Genomic DNA, 19,029 nt, shown 5'->3' with positions numbered 1-19,029 from the left:
AAATTCAGAGCTAATGTAAAAGAGTTCTGTGGCTTGGACGGCTTGGTGGCTGGGATGGCTTGGACAGGTCTACTGGGTGAAGTGCTGTCTGGAGAGCTGGGATCAAACAGTCCTAGTGAATGGAATTCTGTCCAGTCATTGGCTGGTCACCTGTGGTGTCCCCCAGGGCTTAGTCTTGAGGCCAGCATTGTTTCACATTTTTATCACTGATCTGGATTAAGGGATTGAGTACACCCTCTGTAAGTCCACAGGCAATACCAAGTGGGGCAACACTATAAATCTCTCTGGGGATAGGAAGGCTTTGCAGAGGGATCTGTATAGGTTGGATCAATGGGTTGAGTGAGCCCAGTCTCATGACATTCACCAAGAATAAATACTGGGTCCCGTGCTTGAGTCACGACAACCCAGTGCAGCAAAATAATTGTGGGGAAGAGTGGTGGAAAGTTGCCCATCAGAGAAGGACCTGGGGATGTTTGTCAGCAGCTGGCTGAACAGGAGCCAGCAGTGTGCCTAGGTGGCCAAGAAGACCAATGGCATCCTGACCTGGAAAGGGATTGTCCGTCCCCCTGTACTAAACACTAGTGAGTCCTCACTTTGAGTGCAGTGTTCATTTGTGGATCCCTCACTGCAAGAAGGCTATTGAGGTGCTTGAGTGTGTGCAGAGAAAAACAATAAAGCTGATGAAGGGACTAGAAAATGAGTTTAAGTGGAAAAGCTAGATTAAGTGTAGGGGAAAGAAAATATAATTTCATGAGGAAAAATGAAGCACAAAAAGAGTAATTCAGCTGAGATTAAGCAGACAGTTTCTGTCAGCATTAGGATTACCCAATCTGCTAACTCTCCAGTCAGAGATGAAACTGTCCTGTCAGATTTTGAAAATTCACCCAATAAAGACACCAGAAGAAATACTATGTGGCAAGTGATGTATTGCTCCCAGAAGACAGACAAGGTCCGTAATTCCTGGTCCTATCACCCACCCATCAGAAACAGAAGCACTGAGCGGCCCCCTGGGCTGCAAGAGCTCAGCACTGTGAGCAGACACAAAGGACTCATGGAGCGTGTGCTATTGCCTCATGCAACCGCAGTGCAATCATTTGTTAAAAGGGTGCCAAGTGTAAAAACGTAACTGATGCTGTGTCAGTGGGTCAGTGGGAAGCCTCTGCTTGTTTATTTTTGTAGCCACCACCGCCCCAGCAGGATACTGCTGAACTGAGATTCTCACATAAGCCATTCCCCACTTGAAGCCTGTCCCAAGCCACCAGCTTAATGAGTGCCACTGCTGTCATTTGCAGCTAGCAGAGCCATGGTTGTAAATGCAAGCAAATAGATCGTGGTGTTATGAACTGAAGATGCGTAGGCAGGCCTGCCACAGCAGCAGACTTCACACGGTTGCAGAGTGTTGACTGCTTTGCAGACCGATATGCAATGTTAATTCAATTAATTGGTTCTTCAGCTTGGTTGGAAGATCAGCCCATGATGTACAAATATCTCAGGCTAAACAATTTTTTCTTGCTTATCATCGGTGAAGTGTTCTGCATGTGATTGTCTTTCAAATGTTCATCTTGATGCTCTCAGGTGTTTTTTTCCAAGCATCCCATGACAGCTCTTCCATATTTCAGTTTCCCTTGGGTCAGCAACTAAAGCATTTTCTTTGCATTTGGTTGGGGAGATATGTATCTGTCAGAATACAAGCCAAACTGGTATTTAGAGACTATGATAGTACTGGAAAACAGTATTGCAATATGTTGGTCCAAGCATCATTTGCAATGCTTTGCTCCTGGCTGGTCATCCTGCAGTTCTGAACACCAGAAGCATACTCTGCTCTATTTGCATGAAGAGAAGACTTTGAACTCACTGCTTGGCAATTTGTGTGAAATTTCCCCTTGGCTGAAGGCCCTGTGCAGGATCTGTGTACCATTTAAGTTCTTTATGCATTAGCTTTTACCAGAATAGTTAAATAATGAAGACAGTCTCTTGGCCAATATATTGATAAATGAATTACTTGGCTTCCATTGACTGCTATTTATGTGACTGTGCAGTTACTATTTGCAAGTATTCATGCAGCTCCAACAACATGTGGAAGTTCCTGGGTCAGGGGGTGGAAGTACTTCTGCAGAGAGTTGGGTTTTGACCTCCCCAGGACCTCCCTGGCTCTCTCCCTAAGGAGGAGTTGGAGGCTGAGAGGTTGTGTTGTATTTACTGGCTGCCTGGGCCTGAGACAAAACCAACAAACAGCTCGAGGACACCTGCTTGACCTACGCTGCTTTGATTTAGAGAAATAAAACTCTGCCCCACAGAGAAAGGGCTGAAATCTTGCTGCTCTTGGGAATGTTATTTCAATGTACTTGTTCAGTGAGTTGGCCTGGTAGCTTACAATTTAGAAACCCTGGAGCATTTGTGAATTGTGAGGGAAGTACACTATTCATTATCTGCTGTCAGGCATTCATCATTCCAGTGTAAGCTTCAATCCTCTCATCAAGATGCAGAACATTACTTATGACCAGTCACAGGCCATGAATAATGGCTTAACGAAATGAACAGTTCTCTAACAATTCAAACTCGAGTTTGTTAATCAAAACTATTCAGAGCCAGATTCTGGCACTCCATCACACACATATACACCGAATAACACTTTCCCTAATGCAATCTCTTTGGTTTTCATTGCATTTGTAGTTTAACAAAGTTTTTTTTTTTTTCTTTTCTTTCTTTTCGTCTGGCTGACCTCACCTAACAAGCTCACAGAAAAAGCTGGAGTTTGCCTCCCTCAGCACAAGCAGTTCTTGTCTTGTTCTGCATTAGCACTTCCTGTGCAAAACCACTTTGGCGGTGATGACAAATCTGCACGCCTTTTCCTCAGCTCCATCAGTTGGGATATCCACACCGGTCAGCAGCTAAGTGCTGCCTAAAGCTAAGCACTGATTTAAACACATCTTTTATTCCTTATGTGGGAAAAGTAACTCAAAGTGACACATTCTTTATGGGACCTTATGCACAGCAATAAAATATCATGACCGTATTCATCCATGTGTAGGATTATGCACTGTTCTAGTCAACCTCCCGACTGAGGTTTCACACCATCAGCAGTTCTTTCCTGCATATTGCCAAACATACTTAAGGCTCCTGGAAAGTGGAATGTATTGGTGTATTTGCAGCCCAGTCCTCAAGCATTCCTCTACAAATGTTCAGAGCAGCTGGTAGCTCTAGCTCTCTTCCCCAGTCGTAGGAGGCTTCTTACATTTTTGCTATTCTGAACTGTGCCAAGGAAGCTGGTACTGCATTTCCAGAATCAGAGATTGATTCCGTTGGCACATTTCATTTACAGAGAGCTTTCTGGGTAGAAGTGGTAAGGTAAAACCCTGGAAATTCATAACTACACATTCTGTATCCAATACTATCTTTGTACTGTAAAGCCCAGCCTTGGCACTGCATATATTAGGAAAGACTTCTATGAGTGATTCCCTAGCACTGTTCTGGGGCATGTGATTACTTAGCAGATGTGGGGGTGGCAGGATATGTCCGGAGTCCTGAATGTATTCCTATTCTCTAACATTCCTTTGCTGAGACTCCCAATGGAACTCTCAGGGATGTAAGTACCCAGCTTCTACTGTGGTCAGACTCAAAAATGTGTTTAAGCCTAACTCTGCATTTTATTGTATATATTCATTTCTAAAATCATTTTCAATGCATCATCTTCCTTAGCCAGTTCTTCCTTGGGATCGTACTGTGGGAAACACTCACAGTAGTTTCTCCCCTGGAATGTGCTTCCCCATATGATTAAATGTCAGTCTATTCGTATGATTAAATCAGCCCTCAAAATGAGGGAGAAAAAACCCTCTAGAGTTGTGTCGGAGGATCTCTTGATCAGCAACGGCTGGTGCAGGGGAGGCACAGCATGCGCTGGGTTTTTTCCAGCAGATTATGGTTTGAGGCAGTAGCTGCAATGAGTGGGAAGGGAGGAACGAGGAAAAGAGATGGAGAGAAAAGAGAAGACCCTAATCTAGAGGGAAGTCAGGATGCTTACCTCTCACTTTCTCTCCCTGCTCTGCCTTGCATTCACTCTTCACCATCTCATCCTACCCTTAGCCTATAAATGAGTATAGGCTAAGGGCTTCTGTTGGAGAACAGCCTGAAATATGGTCTTATACCCTTTTTGGAAGTTTTCAGCAAATTTTCATTTTGGTCTTTTCTTTTCTTCAGACATTGTATGTTTATTAGAGAAAAGAGAGGAAAAATGCAACCCAAACAGCATTTCAGCTTCTCCAGCAAAGTTTCTATTTTGATTTATTGAAAACTTGTCCAACCAGTTATTTATATTTTATCTGTGAAAGACTCAAAAAATTTCATCTGAAACAGATATTTCCATGGAAACGTCCATCTTTGATGAGATGTCATTCCTCAGATGTTTCAGCTGAAGAATTTTGTCAGTTCTGGCAGAGAAAGAGTGGGGGGGGGCAGAACAAACAAAGAAGAAGCTCGCAGGAAAACATGCAATGCTTCAAGTTAATGGGCAAAAATGTCAGCTGGTAAACTGCCACAAATCCAAAAAAGTCAACCAGTCAACTCAAGTCAATGGAGCTATGCTAATTTGCAGAGGATCTAGCCTTAGATTTTAATAAAACCAGCCTAGCAAGCTCTTTCTCCGCTTGCCCATCCTCCTCCCTTTTTAATAAGCTCTCAGTCATACTTGGCCTATCCTTTAATAATTCACCCTTCTCTCTTCACGATCCTTCTTCCCTCTCTGGAGATAATGGGCTGGGATTTTCTGCTCTCAGCCCTCACAGAAATATCACAGACAGGTTAAACTCTGCACAGCTGGCTACTGGCTTCTGCCATATCCCTTGTGCCTCTTTCTGGGCTCTAATATCTATGCTCTGTTTGGTCCTTTCTTAGACAGTGCCAACTGACATTAGTGGTATTTGCTATATATTACGATATAGTGTATTGTACTGTAATGTATAAATCCTGGGATAGTGCAGTATTAAGCTCGCGGAGCAATCAATTACATTAATGTGAGTTTTGTGCGTACAGTTGCAATTCTGGAAGGCAGATCTATGGGATAGCTCTAGGACACAATCCAACATTTGGAACAAGAGACTTTTCTACAGCGGAAGTTACTATTTCTTGTTCTTGCTAAGGGCCAAATAGATGTTAAAAACACAATTGGCAAGGTGCACATTAAAACACTTTTTGTTGTTAAGTGTAACTGCAGTATATAACAATCCTTAGTAACTGCTCAATCCTAAGCAGCCTGAAGGAAACACTTGGATGATATCCAGCTCCAGAGCTGCAAGTTTCTTACACTTTTCCTTTGAAGTCAAAATCCAAACTACTGCCCCTGTCTGTCCCGACAGACTGCTTTTCTTAACCTAGTTCTAATATCTTAGTGACCACATCCTTCTCTCTCCTCCACTTTTATAAAACAGAAACCCCCTTGCAGACCTTAAAAGGCTCATGCATCTTTTTTTTTGGAAGATCCTGATGGAAAGAGGAGCAGCACCCGATTGTCTCCTGTATACCCCAGAGAATCTGAGCCTCTATTTTCAGTGATGTACTTCAAATGCTTTGGTTTGCTGTACCTGATTGTGTTCATGCGGAGGAGTAGAGATGCCATGCAAAGTCTGGGATGTCTTCTCTAAGAAGTACATCGTGTGTACTTTGCACACCTTTTTCCAGAGTAGCAGAGATGCTGTTTGATATCCTCATGTACAGAGCTGGTAGCTGCATCTTCTAGAGAAATAAATGGTGAGGTGTGAGAATGATTCCCTTACTGAAAACTGGTGGACTTTGTATTGATTAAATCAGCTTATTGGAACAACAGAGGCATGATTGCTGTCATCTGAATTGCAGCTCAGCAGCTTGATTGACATTCTTTTTTTTTAATGACTTTTCCTTATTTGATAAATTTAATTGATGGTTTTTGTATTTATTTCCAAAGAACATTGCTTTAATTAAAAAAATCTCTGCTCCACAGAAATTAATATTCGCCATGTATATGGCACAAAAGTCTATGCGGTGAAGATAGAGAACAATTATGGAGGAGAACTTCTGAGAAAGTGATTATAAATATGTAATAGAGAAAATAGACTACAAAGAAATTAAACAGAGAAAATTACGAGTGAATAATCGATCTTTGAGTAAATACTAGCATTCTCTCAACAGCCACTTGATGTATTGTTAAGCACTCAGTATTTCAGAACATTAACCACTCCTCTAGCCAACCAGTTCTTTGTTATTGGCAATGGCTTGCTTGGGTGTTGCTTTACTATTTTACAGTGTGACTGCTTACCGTACACACAGTGCTGTAAATTCATGCGGTGCCAAAACATAGGGTTGGGTGGGAGAAAGGTCACAGACTGTTACATACATGTAGATCTCGACCTGTGCCCTCAACTAGAGAAAATAGCTGTGGGGACAAACTATATCTGCTTCCAGAATTGCGCTGTTAGAAGCAAGATCTAAATTTTATCACTGCTACCAAACACAGAACTCTATGCACAACGAAGGCATCAGAATAATTTGAGATTTTTAGTACTGATAGTGAAGATTCTGAAGTTGATTTTCAAAGTTTTCAAAGCTTGCACTTCTCCTTAGATTTGGTGAGTAATGAGGAATTCTTCCAGTAGGTTTAAGACTGTAGGCTGGAGGTATAAGCTCATTCCGAGGAAAGTCTCAGTGTCTTCCAAATGACAGTTGTGATGGATATGAGCAGATAGGAAAGCAAGAAGACCAATGTTGACAGCAGTTTTATTTGAGAGGTAGGTCCCAAGAAATGCAGAGGATCCGTGAGTAAGGGGTAGGCCTTCTACACGAATTGTGTGATTGAGTAGGTGGGGTCTGAACTGAGGAGTGCCTCAGTTCAACTTTTGGGGATTCAGAAGTCATAATGATAAAAAAAAAACATGGAGAAGATCGTTCATTGGAAAACTTTTGTATTACAATGGTCCACGCAGAATGAGGTATAATGGCCCTATGCAGAGGGAAAAGATTATGGTTTCATTCCAGAGAGAATATTTATTCCTGCTGATTATGGACCAGACACCTTGCTAAATTATTGCTAGCTTTACACCCCTGAAACTGATAAGAAAGATATGGTATTGGTTAAGCTTTCACTCTTTTCCTTCCCATTAAGGAATGGTTAGTGCACTGAACATTTTGCATCAATGAATAAATGACAAGTGGTTACCTAGAATATGTAATGATCAACTACAATACGTGACTGATTGAATCAAGCGAGGAGTGTGAAAGATGAGGTTCAGCTGCTGGCTTTGGCCACTGTGTTTGGCAAAGGGAGATAAGAAGACAAAGCTCAGGTTTTTCTGGAAGTTAACAAATGACTGAGTAGATGATAATTTCATCTCAGCTTTTTATTTCATTGTGATCCAAGTAAATAATGGAGTATGTTTGGAGGCAGAGGTAAAAGACCAAAACCAGTACTTTATCTGTTGTCCCCTTCTACTGGAACATAAAGGGGTACTGCTGGGAGATAGGGGATGCATCTGTGTGGACCAGGTAGAGCTGTTGGGTTTGAAGGCAGCTTCCCTGAAAGGTCCTAATCTGCACAGCTGCAGTCTCCATCAATCCATACCCACAGTCCCAAGTCCCACCTTTGGCTATCTGGCTGAAAGTAAGTTTGGGGAGTAAGGTTGTGAGTCATATGAATGAAACCATAAGCTTACCCTAAAGGAAAGAACTGTGGATGTGCTGCACTTCAGCAGAGTTGTCCTAAGCAGTGAACATTTCTCTTTCTCTCTGGGAAAAAGAGATTTGCCCATAAACCCATAGTCCAGAAAAACGTTGATCCAAGTGTTTTGTTTGTGGCGGTAGGAAGGTTTTAAAGTATACATCTACACTAGTTAAACAAACAGTGTTGGGTCCCTGGGATTTGCATTCTCTTTTGTTCAGTTAATAGAATGATCACTGGTGTAATTTTTGGCCCAGGGCACCTAGTGCTGTCCCAAACAGTCTCCAGTTGCAGTCTGGAAGTTTGCATGAATAAGGGACCATTCCCCGTAGGCATTTTGGATGAGGTCACCTTCTTCTGGAGGTTGAAGGATAGCATGGACACTGCCAGACTGTGCTAGTTGGCCTCTGGACCATAAAATGCTCCCTGGCACGATTTAGTCCACTAGAAGAGGTGTGGCTGAAACACGTCGAGCTGTGTTCAGATATTCAGGGGAGATCCTTCCTCTCTGACTTCTTCAACTGAGGTAAATTGTAAGAGGAAGAAGGAATACACGAGATCTTCAGTGCAGTCAAACTATATTAAAAATGATAAGCCTGTCTGGAAGAACTAACATTATTTGAACTGCAGTTTAGTGATTTCTGGAGCATTCTTCTTTGTCGGAGGTTTTCAGTGAGGAAAACGGAGGGCAGAATGGAGAACCTGGGCTATATTTTGAGCCTCTGTGGCTGCACTGTTTTAAAACAAACAGCAGCAAAGACGCAAAGGCCAGAGTTCAGGCAGACGTCCTGCAGAATCCTGGGGCCAGCAGTGAGGTAGAAAAGGGGTGAGCTACAGTGCAAGCTCCAGGAATGCGTCCTTTTTGCAAGTAAACACTGACATATTGGTCTGAATAGGTTAACGTGGGCTTATGTGCTTTTGAGAGATTAGAGTAGGGTCATGCAGAACTCGAAATGTGTTGCCACAGGAGTTTGGTTCTGAAGTTCCTGAGAAAGGGCTTTGGGGGGAGGGTTTGGCTGTATGGGAGGGAAGGTGTTGGAAACTGGGCAGTTACAGAAATCAAAGGAAGCCAAGAGCCTGTCCGCAGGACGAGATCTGAAGAAGTAAAGGTTAGCCTTGTTCAACTGACGTTAACATTTTCTGCATTCTTAAGCAATGGGCCGAGTTCATTAGTACCGGCACAAATGAGAAAGAAACCTCTCCACACACTTGAGCTTCTACTGCATGTGAGATCAAAATCGGAGCCAGGGGCATTTGGAGTTTGAAAGAAATGTTTTTGTTTTTGATGTCTATTTTTGCTGTCTCTATTTAGAGCAGACATAGCCAGGGCTGGAAGTGAATGCAGCGTCTCTGAAGAGGTGAATTATTCCCAGCCAGTCTGTAGTGGCAGAAGTGTGGTATCTTATGGGCTTGAAATAGACTATTCTCATTAACCACATGTTGGGCTAAACTCCATTAATTTCTACAGCCCCTCAGGGCTGAATTTAGCCCATTACAACAAAGTGATAATATTGTTGGGAGCTATTTTTATGTCCTGTGCTGTAAGTTGAATACTACACTACATTATAAACGAGGCAAAGCCAAGATATTTTAGGCTTCTTGGCATAAAATAATTTCTCAGTGTTTGTCAATGCCTTTCTCCCAACAGCACTAATTAGTGGAGATTAATGACAGTTGCAATTAAGGGAGAACTAATGCAGGGAGAATGTTGGGGTTGCTGTGGTGGCTTCAGAGTCATGTCCTAAAGGTGAGCAAAGGAAGCTGTGTGATGTGGCAGTGCTGGCTGGTGGTCAACCCGACTTTATGAGTGGTAGGGATCGTAGGTGTGCCAGTGATATGGAGGGAAGGAAGACCAAGCAAGACTCTAGACTTTTTTTTTTACTAAAGCCTCTATTGTGACCCATCTGGGACTATGGAGTTGCACGTGATTCCTGTGCATCTCCCCTCCTGGTCTAGGTTATGCAAAGAGCTGTAGGGCTTTGCTGGTGTGGCTTAGACTCTCAGCCGAGGAAAGTGTAGAGATGGAAAGGACATTCAGGCTGGCCAGCTCTCTTTCCATAAGGGGCTGTGGGAATCAAGGAGAGATTGATGCATCTGGTCTGCGTGCCACTTAAACCCTCCCCTCAATTTGTCTTTCCATTTGTCACTTGTTGCATGGCCAAAAGCCACATCAAGATTTTGGTACATGGCTCATGAGCTCAGGAATGTCCATCACTGCTGGGATTCAGCAGCAAATAGAACTCACGGAGTTCTCTGAAAACCACTCCTGGATGCATCCTATGCACGGTGTCTCAAAATCTCACTCTCTTTCTGACAAGGGTGCAGGTGGATGCCATGCTAACGAGTCACATTTTGCCATGAGGCTGCATGATGCTGTTCTGTGTTGTTATTCCCGTGGCAACAACAGCCATTATTTGACACATCAGCCTGCCTGCCGCATGCCTGAGCTGCACTGTGCTGGTGTTAGCTGGCTTTACACCTGCAAAATAATTGTGCTCTCCCTTCAAGATCAGGCATGTGAGCTTCAGCCATTCTGAGGACAGCTTCACCGGAGCAAAAAATCCAGTTAAAGAGAGGAACGCAGGAGGCAGAGCTGCTGAGTCATTCCTCAGCCCTCCTCGGGTAGCCTTGCAGCAACAAGGGGATCAAAGGTGAGGCGACCTTGTGCATCCAAGGTGAGGCAGAGTCCCTTGCACGGGCTGGAATGTGCATTAGCTCTGGAATGCAGACAGGCAAACAAGGCTGAGCGAGCGCCTTTAGAGTTGCTGGGGGCACGGCTCTAAGATCATCTGCATCTAGGGAATAAAAAGCTCTGTGTGTGTCCAAAACGCAGGGGTTCAGATGCTCAGAGGGTGTATTCTTAGCCCTATTCTTCAGACTAGGATTATGATTAGCCTGGTGTTTGGTTTTGGTCTGCCCTGTTTTGAAGCTGGCTGGGTCATTTCCAAATAGCCTAGAAACCTCTCTGTAATTTGCTAAATAGGAAATCTGCATCCAGCCTGTAATTTCACAATTCTTGTTTCAATCTGCAAAGTCATGTTTAAAAGATTCTCGTTTCTCACCCCACCTCCAGCCCACTCCTTGTATGTCAGTGGACGAAATATCAATATTTCTGGGCACGTCTCAACCACTGGTTCTGTATTGCTATTATCTATACCACCTTCTGGCCTTGGGAATAGAACTGAGCAACCTCCTGACTTCTTTTACAGGGACTGTCTGACCAGGCCTGTTCTCCTGGCTTGTCCTATGGATCCAAAGCAGGAAGGATCCCAGTGCTGACTGCCAGATCTCCCCCCTCTCTCTGCAAAGGACGTTACAGAGAACGCAGAGCTGTTGGTGAAGATGAAAACAGGACTGCTGTCTTTTGTTTTGATGCTTTGCTGTGTTCTGGGATCACAGGTGCTACTACAAGGTGCAGACAAGTGAGATTCATCATCAGCAACTTCACACATCTGCAATGTGAACATTTACTTCTGAGGAGTCGTCCTGGATTCCTTTGAAAGTCCAACAATATACCTTCCTCTAAAGTAGACATTGACATCCTGTTGGGATATGCCCTAGAATACTCCATTTGTCTTCACAAACCCTAATGGAGTTAATTTGTCTTCACAGACCCTAATGGAGTTCAGCAAATAGCAGGGAGCAACATTTATGCATGAGGTATCCAGATTTAGTGACCTCCGATTTTCAGTTCTCATTGAAACTCAAGATTTTAAAATCCAGCCTCTGTTCAGCCTTATTTTCACATCAGTCAGACATCTCTGGAGATGGAATCGCCCTCTTCTCAAGGCATGATTTGAATTTGTTCACTAAAACATCTGCACATATGGCCCCTCACAGAAACTATGCTTTCATGAGTTTCTTGCCTTGGGCCACACCTCTCTTTCAACCCATCCTCTGGGAAGTGTTTTGTAACAGGGTAAACAAATGGGATGGATGCGTTTCTTTCCATTGCTTTTTGGGAAATAATTGGTGAGCAGGCATGGACTGGCTCCCCCCGGACAAATCCATCATGATGTCCTCATGAGCCTGCCTTCCTGCTGTGCCTGGGTCATGCCACACAGCACACCATGGGATCCTTAGGATGAAAGGAGCTGTATGAACATAACCCATCTCTACTGATGCTAAATGAGGGGGAAAGGGAAATGTGTGATTTAAAGCAGTGCCAGCTGTGGTTTAATACCAGATAAACCACACCAAGGCTGTTCTCAAACAATGTTAGCCACTCTGCTCCACTCATGGCCAGGCAAACTAGGGGGCAAGAATAATTTTTCCTATCAACCCCACAAAGATCTTTCTGCGCCTGAATGTCTTGCCTGTAGAGATAAAGCCATGGACACTGCTGACATGTTGCATTCCTCTTATCTGGGGCGGTTATGTCATCCGGCTGGTGTAAATCTCCTGCTTCCTTGTGTGCTGCAAGCAAGCTCTGCTGTTGTGAAGAGGCAGTTTGGCTTGGTGCTGCTACCCAAAGCAAGAGGTGTGACTTGTCAGCAAAAAAGTCATGGGAGTGATAATATGGAGAGTGGCAAAAGGTTGGAAGCTAAGGCAGGGAGCTCAGAAAACACCACACAATCTGCACAGCGATCCCTCCTCTCACCATGTGTCTTATGTAAGGTGACGAGACTGACTCACTGTGCTGGGAAATCTCCCGAAAATCTGGGCAGGACTGCCGTGCTGCATCTTTGGAAATGCGAGCCATCAGGAGCGCCTGTAAATTGTGCTTTGCCAGACCTTGCATCTCTTGCAACTTCAGGGGAATGAGTGAGGCACCAAGTGCTGTGTCAGATGGCAGTGTTATGAGAGACATCAGAAGGGACATCTCCCACCAGTGGCTGCCCAGGGTCCCCTCCATCCTGGCCTTCAGCACTTCCAGAGATGGGGCACCCACAGCTCTCTGGCAGCAGTGCCAGTGCCTCACCACTCTCTGAGCAAAGAATTTCTTCCTGACGCCTAATCTAAGTCTCCTCTCTTTTAGTTTAAAACCATTTCTCCTCGTCCTACCTTAGGAGAGGGTGAGTTGTCCTCAAAACTCCACTGACTGTCACAGACACTTTTCTGTGCCTACAAAGGGAGTGTGGAGTTGCAAACTTGACCACATACATTTGCATCCCATCAGCTGCATCTCAGCCTGGGTCTGGTCTGTCTCACGTTGACATCAGCTTCATACCAAGAAAACTGCAATCCTCGGGCCTGATTTTCCATGTAATTGCAGCAGTGTTGATGAGATGAGATTCAGAACCACCATTTGGCAGTTTTGTCCCCCTAGCTTACGCTCTGACAGACAGTCATTACAGCAACGTTTTCGTGGCTCCTTTCATAAAAACAAGCCTTTCAGTTAAGAGTTATTTGTTTGGATTGGAGCCAATTGCAAACTGCTGCTATCTTAACAGGGTGTCCCGCGATGCTTTCAGCTACAACGAGGTGTGCAAGAGGTGTTTAGTTTGCTGGCAATTCTGAAGGATAACTACATACATCTCTGTAGTTCCTGACCTACTGAAAAGTTTCACTCAACCTCGGAGGAAACATTTCAGTTTGTCTTTATGTGAAAAAGAAAAACAGAGTGAAAGGAAATCTCTGAGCAGAAAGACATCTCACAGCAAAATCCTTCTCAAGCAGCTTATTTTTATAGTTCTAACTGAATTCATTTGGCAAAACCGACAGAAATTCGCAGTCTTTCAGCTTTTTGCACCAGAAAGAGCACTCAGCCCCCCAAAATCCGCCCACGCTGTTTCTGCTGCGGTGTTCAAAAAGCCACGGGGCGCCGGGCCCTTGCTGGCAGGATGGGAGGGACGAGGAACAGCCCTGCAGGTTGGTGACAGAAGGTTAGCAAAGGGCTCCTGGAAGCCTTCCCTCTGCCATACTTGCACGCGGCGAATGTTCCCGTTACTACTTGCAAGCTGGTCGCAGAGCACAGCAAACACCAGGTACAATAAAGACCCAGACAGCAGAATGGAGTATAAATAGATGATGGAATTCCTGGCATTAGCTCTGGAGCAGTTTGGGACTGGAACGAGTGAAAAATACAGTTTCTCTAAAAGGGAAATTTCCTGTGAGTAAAAGCCAAATGTTCCCCCTTGCTCCCCCTCCTTCTTTCCCCAGATTCCAGTTTTTTCACTGGGGAGAATCCAAGTGTTTCAAGTGAGTTCAAGCAGAATTTCGTTGCGTTGAACTGGCCTGATTTGGGATGCAAACCGACCTCTGAAACGCTGAAATTTCCCGTGGGAGCAGAAATTCGGAATTTTGCTCAGCTCCAGTTACTCCGCGCGTGGAAATGGCCTCAAGCAAACAAATAGCGCAGACAGGAGATGCGCCCGGTAAGTAGGTTAATCTGGAAGGGGTTCCCTAGTGGCAGCTCCTCTTCCTCTCTTCTGCCCAGGGAAACCTGGGAAGGGAAGAGCTCTGCTGAGCGGGCAGCGATGAGCTCCCCTGCAAGGCAAAGGGAAGCATACATATCTGTAAGCTCAGAAATTCATTCCTACTGCGGTCATGTACACCCCAGGGCAGGCTGATCTGGCCTGAACGTGCACCACTGACCTCAAGAGAGCACCCCAGTGAAAGGGTCATTGCATCCTCTACGTGAAAACATGCAATTTTCCAGCAAAAAGAAGACCCCAAAGGATTTTGTGGTCTGCCCCACTGAGCAGCCTTTCTCGGGCTGTTGGATGGTTGCAGTCCTCTACCTCTTGCCTGAGCACCACAAAGTGCCCTGAAAACAATTAAGTCTCACAATCCCCCAGCGAGCCAGGGAAGAATTATCTCCTCATTTTTACCTGTCTGGAAAATGACACAGAAATTAATTGACTTCTTCAAGGTCACTCAAAGAGTCAATGGGAGATGTGAAAATGGGACCCAGGAGTCCTGACTGCTGGTCTTTTCTAACCACCAGATACCTAACATCAGAGAGCCTAAGAGAACCCACTCTTAGGCTTTGCAATTTTGATTAAAGATTCAAATAATACTGGAGCTTTAAAGGAGAAAATAATTCACTCCAACTTTACCAAGCAGTGCATGACCAGGCACAGCCCCTCTGGGGATAGGAGCATTGTTGAAGGAGAGCAGATCTGCGGTATGCTCCGCATACACATGAGGTCCTAGGCTTGACGCCAAGGGACATGGGCAGCAGGTCTGGTTCCTTGGAGCTGGCAGCTCAGGGCTCTGGCAGGGCTTTGCATATCTCTGAGTCACCAAAAGATGAGGCCCTGAATAGAAGAGGCAGCAAGCTGTGTGTTTATGCCTCGCACGGGACTCCTGTTTAGTATCTGTATTGATGATCTGGATGGGAGAATTGAGTGCACGCTCTGTAAGTTTGCAAACAACACCAAGCTGGGGGGGAAGTGTTCATCTGCCTGAGGGTAGGAAGGCCCTACAGAGGGATCTGGACAGGATGATCTCTGGGCTGAGGCCAATGGGATGAGTTTCAACAAGACAAAGCGCCGAGCCCTGCACTTCAGGACAGCCCCATGCATCGCTGCAGGCTTGGGGCAGAGTGGAAGAAAGCTGCATAGAGGAAAAGGACCTGGTAGTGTTTGTCAGCAGCTAGCTGAACATGAGCCAGCAGTGTGTCCAAGTGGCAAAGAAGGCCAGCGATATCCTGGCTTGTATCAGAGATAGTGCAGCCAGCCTGAGCAGGAGGTGACCGTCCCTCTGTACTGGCACTGGTGAGGCCACACTTCAAGTGCTGTGCTCAGTGTTGGGCCCCTCAGTACAAGAAACACTGAGGCTCTGGAGCTTGTCCAGAGAAGGGCAATGGAGCTGTGAGGGGTCTGGAGCACAAGTGTGGTGGGGATTGGCTGAGGGAGCTGGGATTATTCAGTCTGGAGAAGAGGAGGCTCAGGGGAGAGCTCATTGCTCCCTGCAGCTCCCTGAGAGGAGGTTGTGGTGAGGCAGGGGTCAGCCTCTGCTCCCAGGTAACAGTGGTAGGACAAGAGGTGGTGGCCTCAAATTGCGCCAGGGGAGGTTCAGGTTGGATATCTGGAAAAATTTCTTCTTTGAAAGAGTGGCAATGCACTGTCACAGGCTGCCCAGGGAGGTGGTAGAGTCACCATCCCTGGAAGTGTTCAGGGGTAAATGCTGCACTGAATGACATGATGTAGTGTATGGTGAGGATAGGTTGACGGTTGGACTAGATGATCTTAGTGGTGTTTTCCAATCTTAATGATTCTATGACACTATGAATTGCATATGGAGTTTATCAGATGTGCCTTTTGCTCTGCATGCACAAAGGTGGCTCCTTGCCCCATGTAGAGCAGAATGCACGTTCCACCAGGCTCCTCACCTCCTTCCCTCCAGTCCCACGTGAGGCTTGGTAACCCATTTCCAATGCCATCTCCTTTCTTCTCCCACCAGAACATGGGGACACCCTCTCAGTACACCTCACAAGTGCCCCATACCCAGGCTGGCGAGGAGACCACAACCAGCCCCTTAATTTGCTCTTGCCTTGCTCTTATCTCTCTGAGATCACCACTTCCAAACACTTCATGTCCTCTGTCAAGGCCTGGCCCAGCCATGAGTCTCAAAGAGCCTGACTCACTGTTACCCTCTAGTGCTGGACCAGGTGGCTACAGGCCCTGGAAAAGCAGACTCTGCAGGCATCAGCAGGTTCCCCCCTATCACTTCAGGCCACCTCAAATTCAAGTCCTGCCCACAGCCACTCATTTTAGCTCCTCTATTTCAGTTCCTCAATGGTTTGCCTTCCTTTTCTTCTCAGGAAATTGTCACCTGTGTGTTGGTAGCATCAACAAGCATTTTGGTTCACTTGATTACACGCCCGCTGTGGTTTTATTTATATATTTATTTAATCACTAATTCCTTCCTTTTTTTTGATTTGATTTTTGATTTTTTTTGATTTTTCTACCTGACATCTTGAGTTTGGTTCTCCAGACTTTATTTGCTGTGGTTGTAGCAGAGGGACTGGTTGCTGGCTTGCCCATGGAGAAGCTGACTGTTTAATAGCTGACAGCAATGATTAGAGCAACTCATTTTATGAAAAATTCCTTATATTTTTGTAATAAAAGCAGTGATGGAGGGTGGGAGGGTAAGATTTGCTCCCAGTCTGTACTAGTAAGGGCTTGGATGCTGAATATACTGAAGTCTTCTTCTGCTTACTGTGCCACTGGTTTCCAAACAGCCAGGATTTCACCTCGTGACTGGGAAGGGGAGAGCTGAGCTTCTCAAAATCAGCCTTTATAGATGAGGCTGAAGACAGCCACACAGTAGTCCATCCAGTAACCTGACCAGGGCATGGGAAGATGCTTGGGACTGACCAACAGGCCACAGCCCTGTATGCCAATGATTAAATGCTGGAGACACTAATAAAGCCACTTTTTTTTGAAGTTTTCTTCTTTATTTTCTTTTTCAACAAGTGCCATCTATTCCCTGTTTTACACATGCCAACATGGATTGCTACTTGCTCTCCTGAAAGCAGTCTAGCAGTCACACTGGCCATGGACTCAGCTGTGTGACCAAGAGCTTGCTTGGTCCTCGTACACGTTTAGACCTGTTTTTCTGATAAGTTTAGCTTGTTTATGAACATGCATGAAACGCTGCACGTGATATTCTGTTCTGGTGCATCTTGTTAGACTGTATTTTAACTTCACTTAACGTTCTCGTCGATAGAATAAACGTCACTATTCATATAAATCATTTACATGTTGAGATCCTGTGATAAAGCACGGTAAAAGTGTCTTGCCCACACTAATGAACTGAGCAAAGCAAACATCCTGAAAGATAAGGAGCCTTTTGAAACTTTACGGACAGAAAAAAACATTTGATCGTTGAGTCTGAGTCCTTGTATATACAAGCCATAAAAAATCACCCACGTATTTCTGCATTGTGTCCAGTAATGCATTCTTGAGTAATGTGTCTGTTCCTGGAAATCATACAGGGCACTGTTCATTTGCCTAAATGGAGGTGTATGGGGTTTTTTGAGATTGTTTGGGCATATGACATATCCCTGCAGGTCTAGTAGGAAATGACACACACCTACAGACTGCTGGGCTCATGGTGCAGCTGCTGGCAGTGGGGCAGGGCACTTCTATGGCCATCAAGAGGTGTGAGATATCTCGCTCACCTCCACATCCTTGTGCAGGGGCCCCAGAGCTGAACACGGCACTGCAGGTGGGGGGTTGCAAGAGCAAAGTAGAGGTGGACAACCAAATCCCTTGCCCTGCTGGCCACGCTTCTTTTGATTCAGCCCAAGACGATGTTGGCTTTCTGAGCTGTGAGGGCACATTGCTGGATGTTGAGCTTTTCATCAGCCAACACCCTTAAGTCCTTCGCAATATGTTCACTGCACAGCCTGTATTTGTGCTTGGGATTGCCCCAACCCAGGTGCAGGACCTTGCTGTTGGCCTTGTTGAACTCCATGAGGTTCACATGGGCCCACTTCTCAAGCCTGGCCAGCTCCCTCTGGATGGCATCCCTCTACCCCAGTGTGTCGACCACACCACTCAGCTCGGTGTCATCTGTAAGAGTAGACACCGTCATTTAATGAGAATAACTGTGTCTTCAGGAGATAGACACTCCACCAACTCCCTTGCTAGATTTTCCCTGTGACTGGTAATATTCTCATCTGAATTTGTCTGCTTTGAGCTTCTGGATTTGGCTTACAAATTTTTTCAACTCAGTAGATTGAAGAACCCTTCAGTCCAGCAGTGAGTCATATATTATGATCATCCCATTGATAAAATAAACAGCTGGAGCTGCTCAAGGCCTTGTAAGATTGCTGAAAATTTGTAGGAACTGACATAACACATGGTTGAACACATTGTTTCTGTCATAGAGGACAAACAGAGCAAGTTATTAAGTAATTCTCTGTTACGAGAGAACTAACTCAATAGCATCATCACAATACAGCAGTCTATGACAAATCAAAGCAAAGCCACATGGAAGTCACATCTGCGTGGGTGAGTTTAGCTGCATATCAAAGTGTGCACATCCATGGAAGACATTCAGAAAGATCAGAAAACTGGAAAGAGAATATCCAGTGGATGTAGTCACAGGAACACTGTCAGCGTTCGCTGAGAAAATAGAGAAGAGAGTGATAATGCAGTTATAGAGTTATATAATACAGTTATCCGGAAAATAGATCAGAGCTGTGAACTCAGAAAATGTTTTCAGTTCTTTTCCACCATTTCTAGAGATTCAGAAAATAAAAGGACTTTTGCTGTGAAGGGGACTGCACTGTGGGTATCTTAATCTTACAGTGATTTCTCCTTCTGGAAACAACCCTGAATTTTGATGAGTGCTTCAACACATCCCACAACAGGCACCCTTCTTGCAGTGTTCTAACCACTTTCTTCAGAATGATCTCCTTTGTCCCAGGTTTTGGAACAGGACTTAAAGTC

The 19,029-nt window shown here is 45.0% G+C and overlaps 1 long non-coding RNA gene across 1 annotated transcript; it reads left to right on the top strand.

Moving 5' to 3' along the window:
* Positions 10,049–18,083, top strand: LOC110394782. Its single transcript, XR_002435878.1, has 3 exons — positions 10,049–10,332; positions 10,891–13,998; positions 16,812–18,083. It is a non-coding gene; the product is annotated as an uncharacterized LOC110394782 (long non-coding RNA).

Source organism: Numida meleagris, chromosome 2, assembly GCF_002078875.1.
Source record: "Numida meleagris isolate 19003 breed g44 Domestic line chromosome 2, NumMel1.0, whole genome shotgun sequence".
Lineage (NCBI taxonomy): Eukaryota > Metazoa > Chordata > Aves > Galliformes > Numididae > Numida > Numida meleagris.
This window is presented reverse-complemented; position numbering and strand designations above follow the sequence as displayed.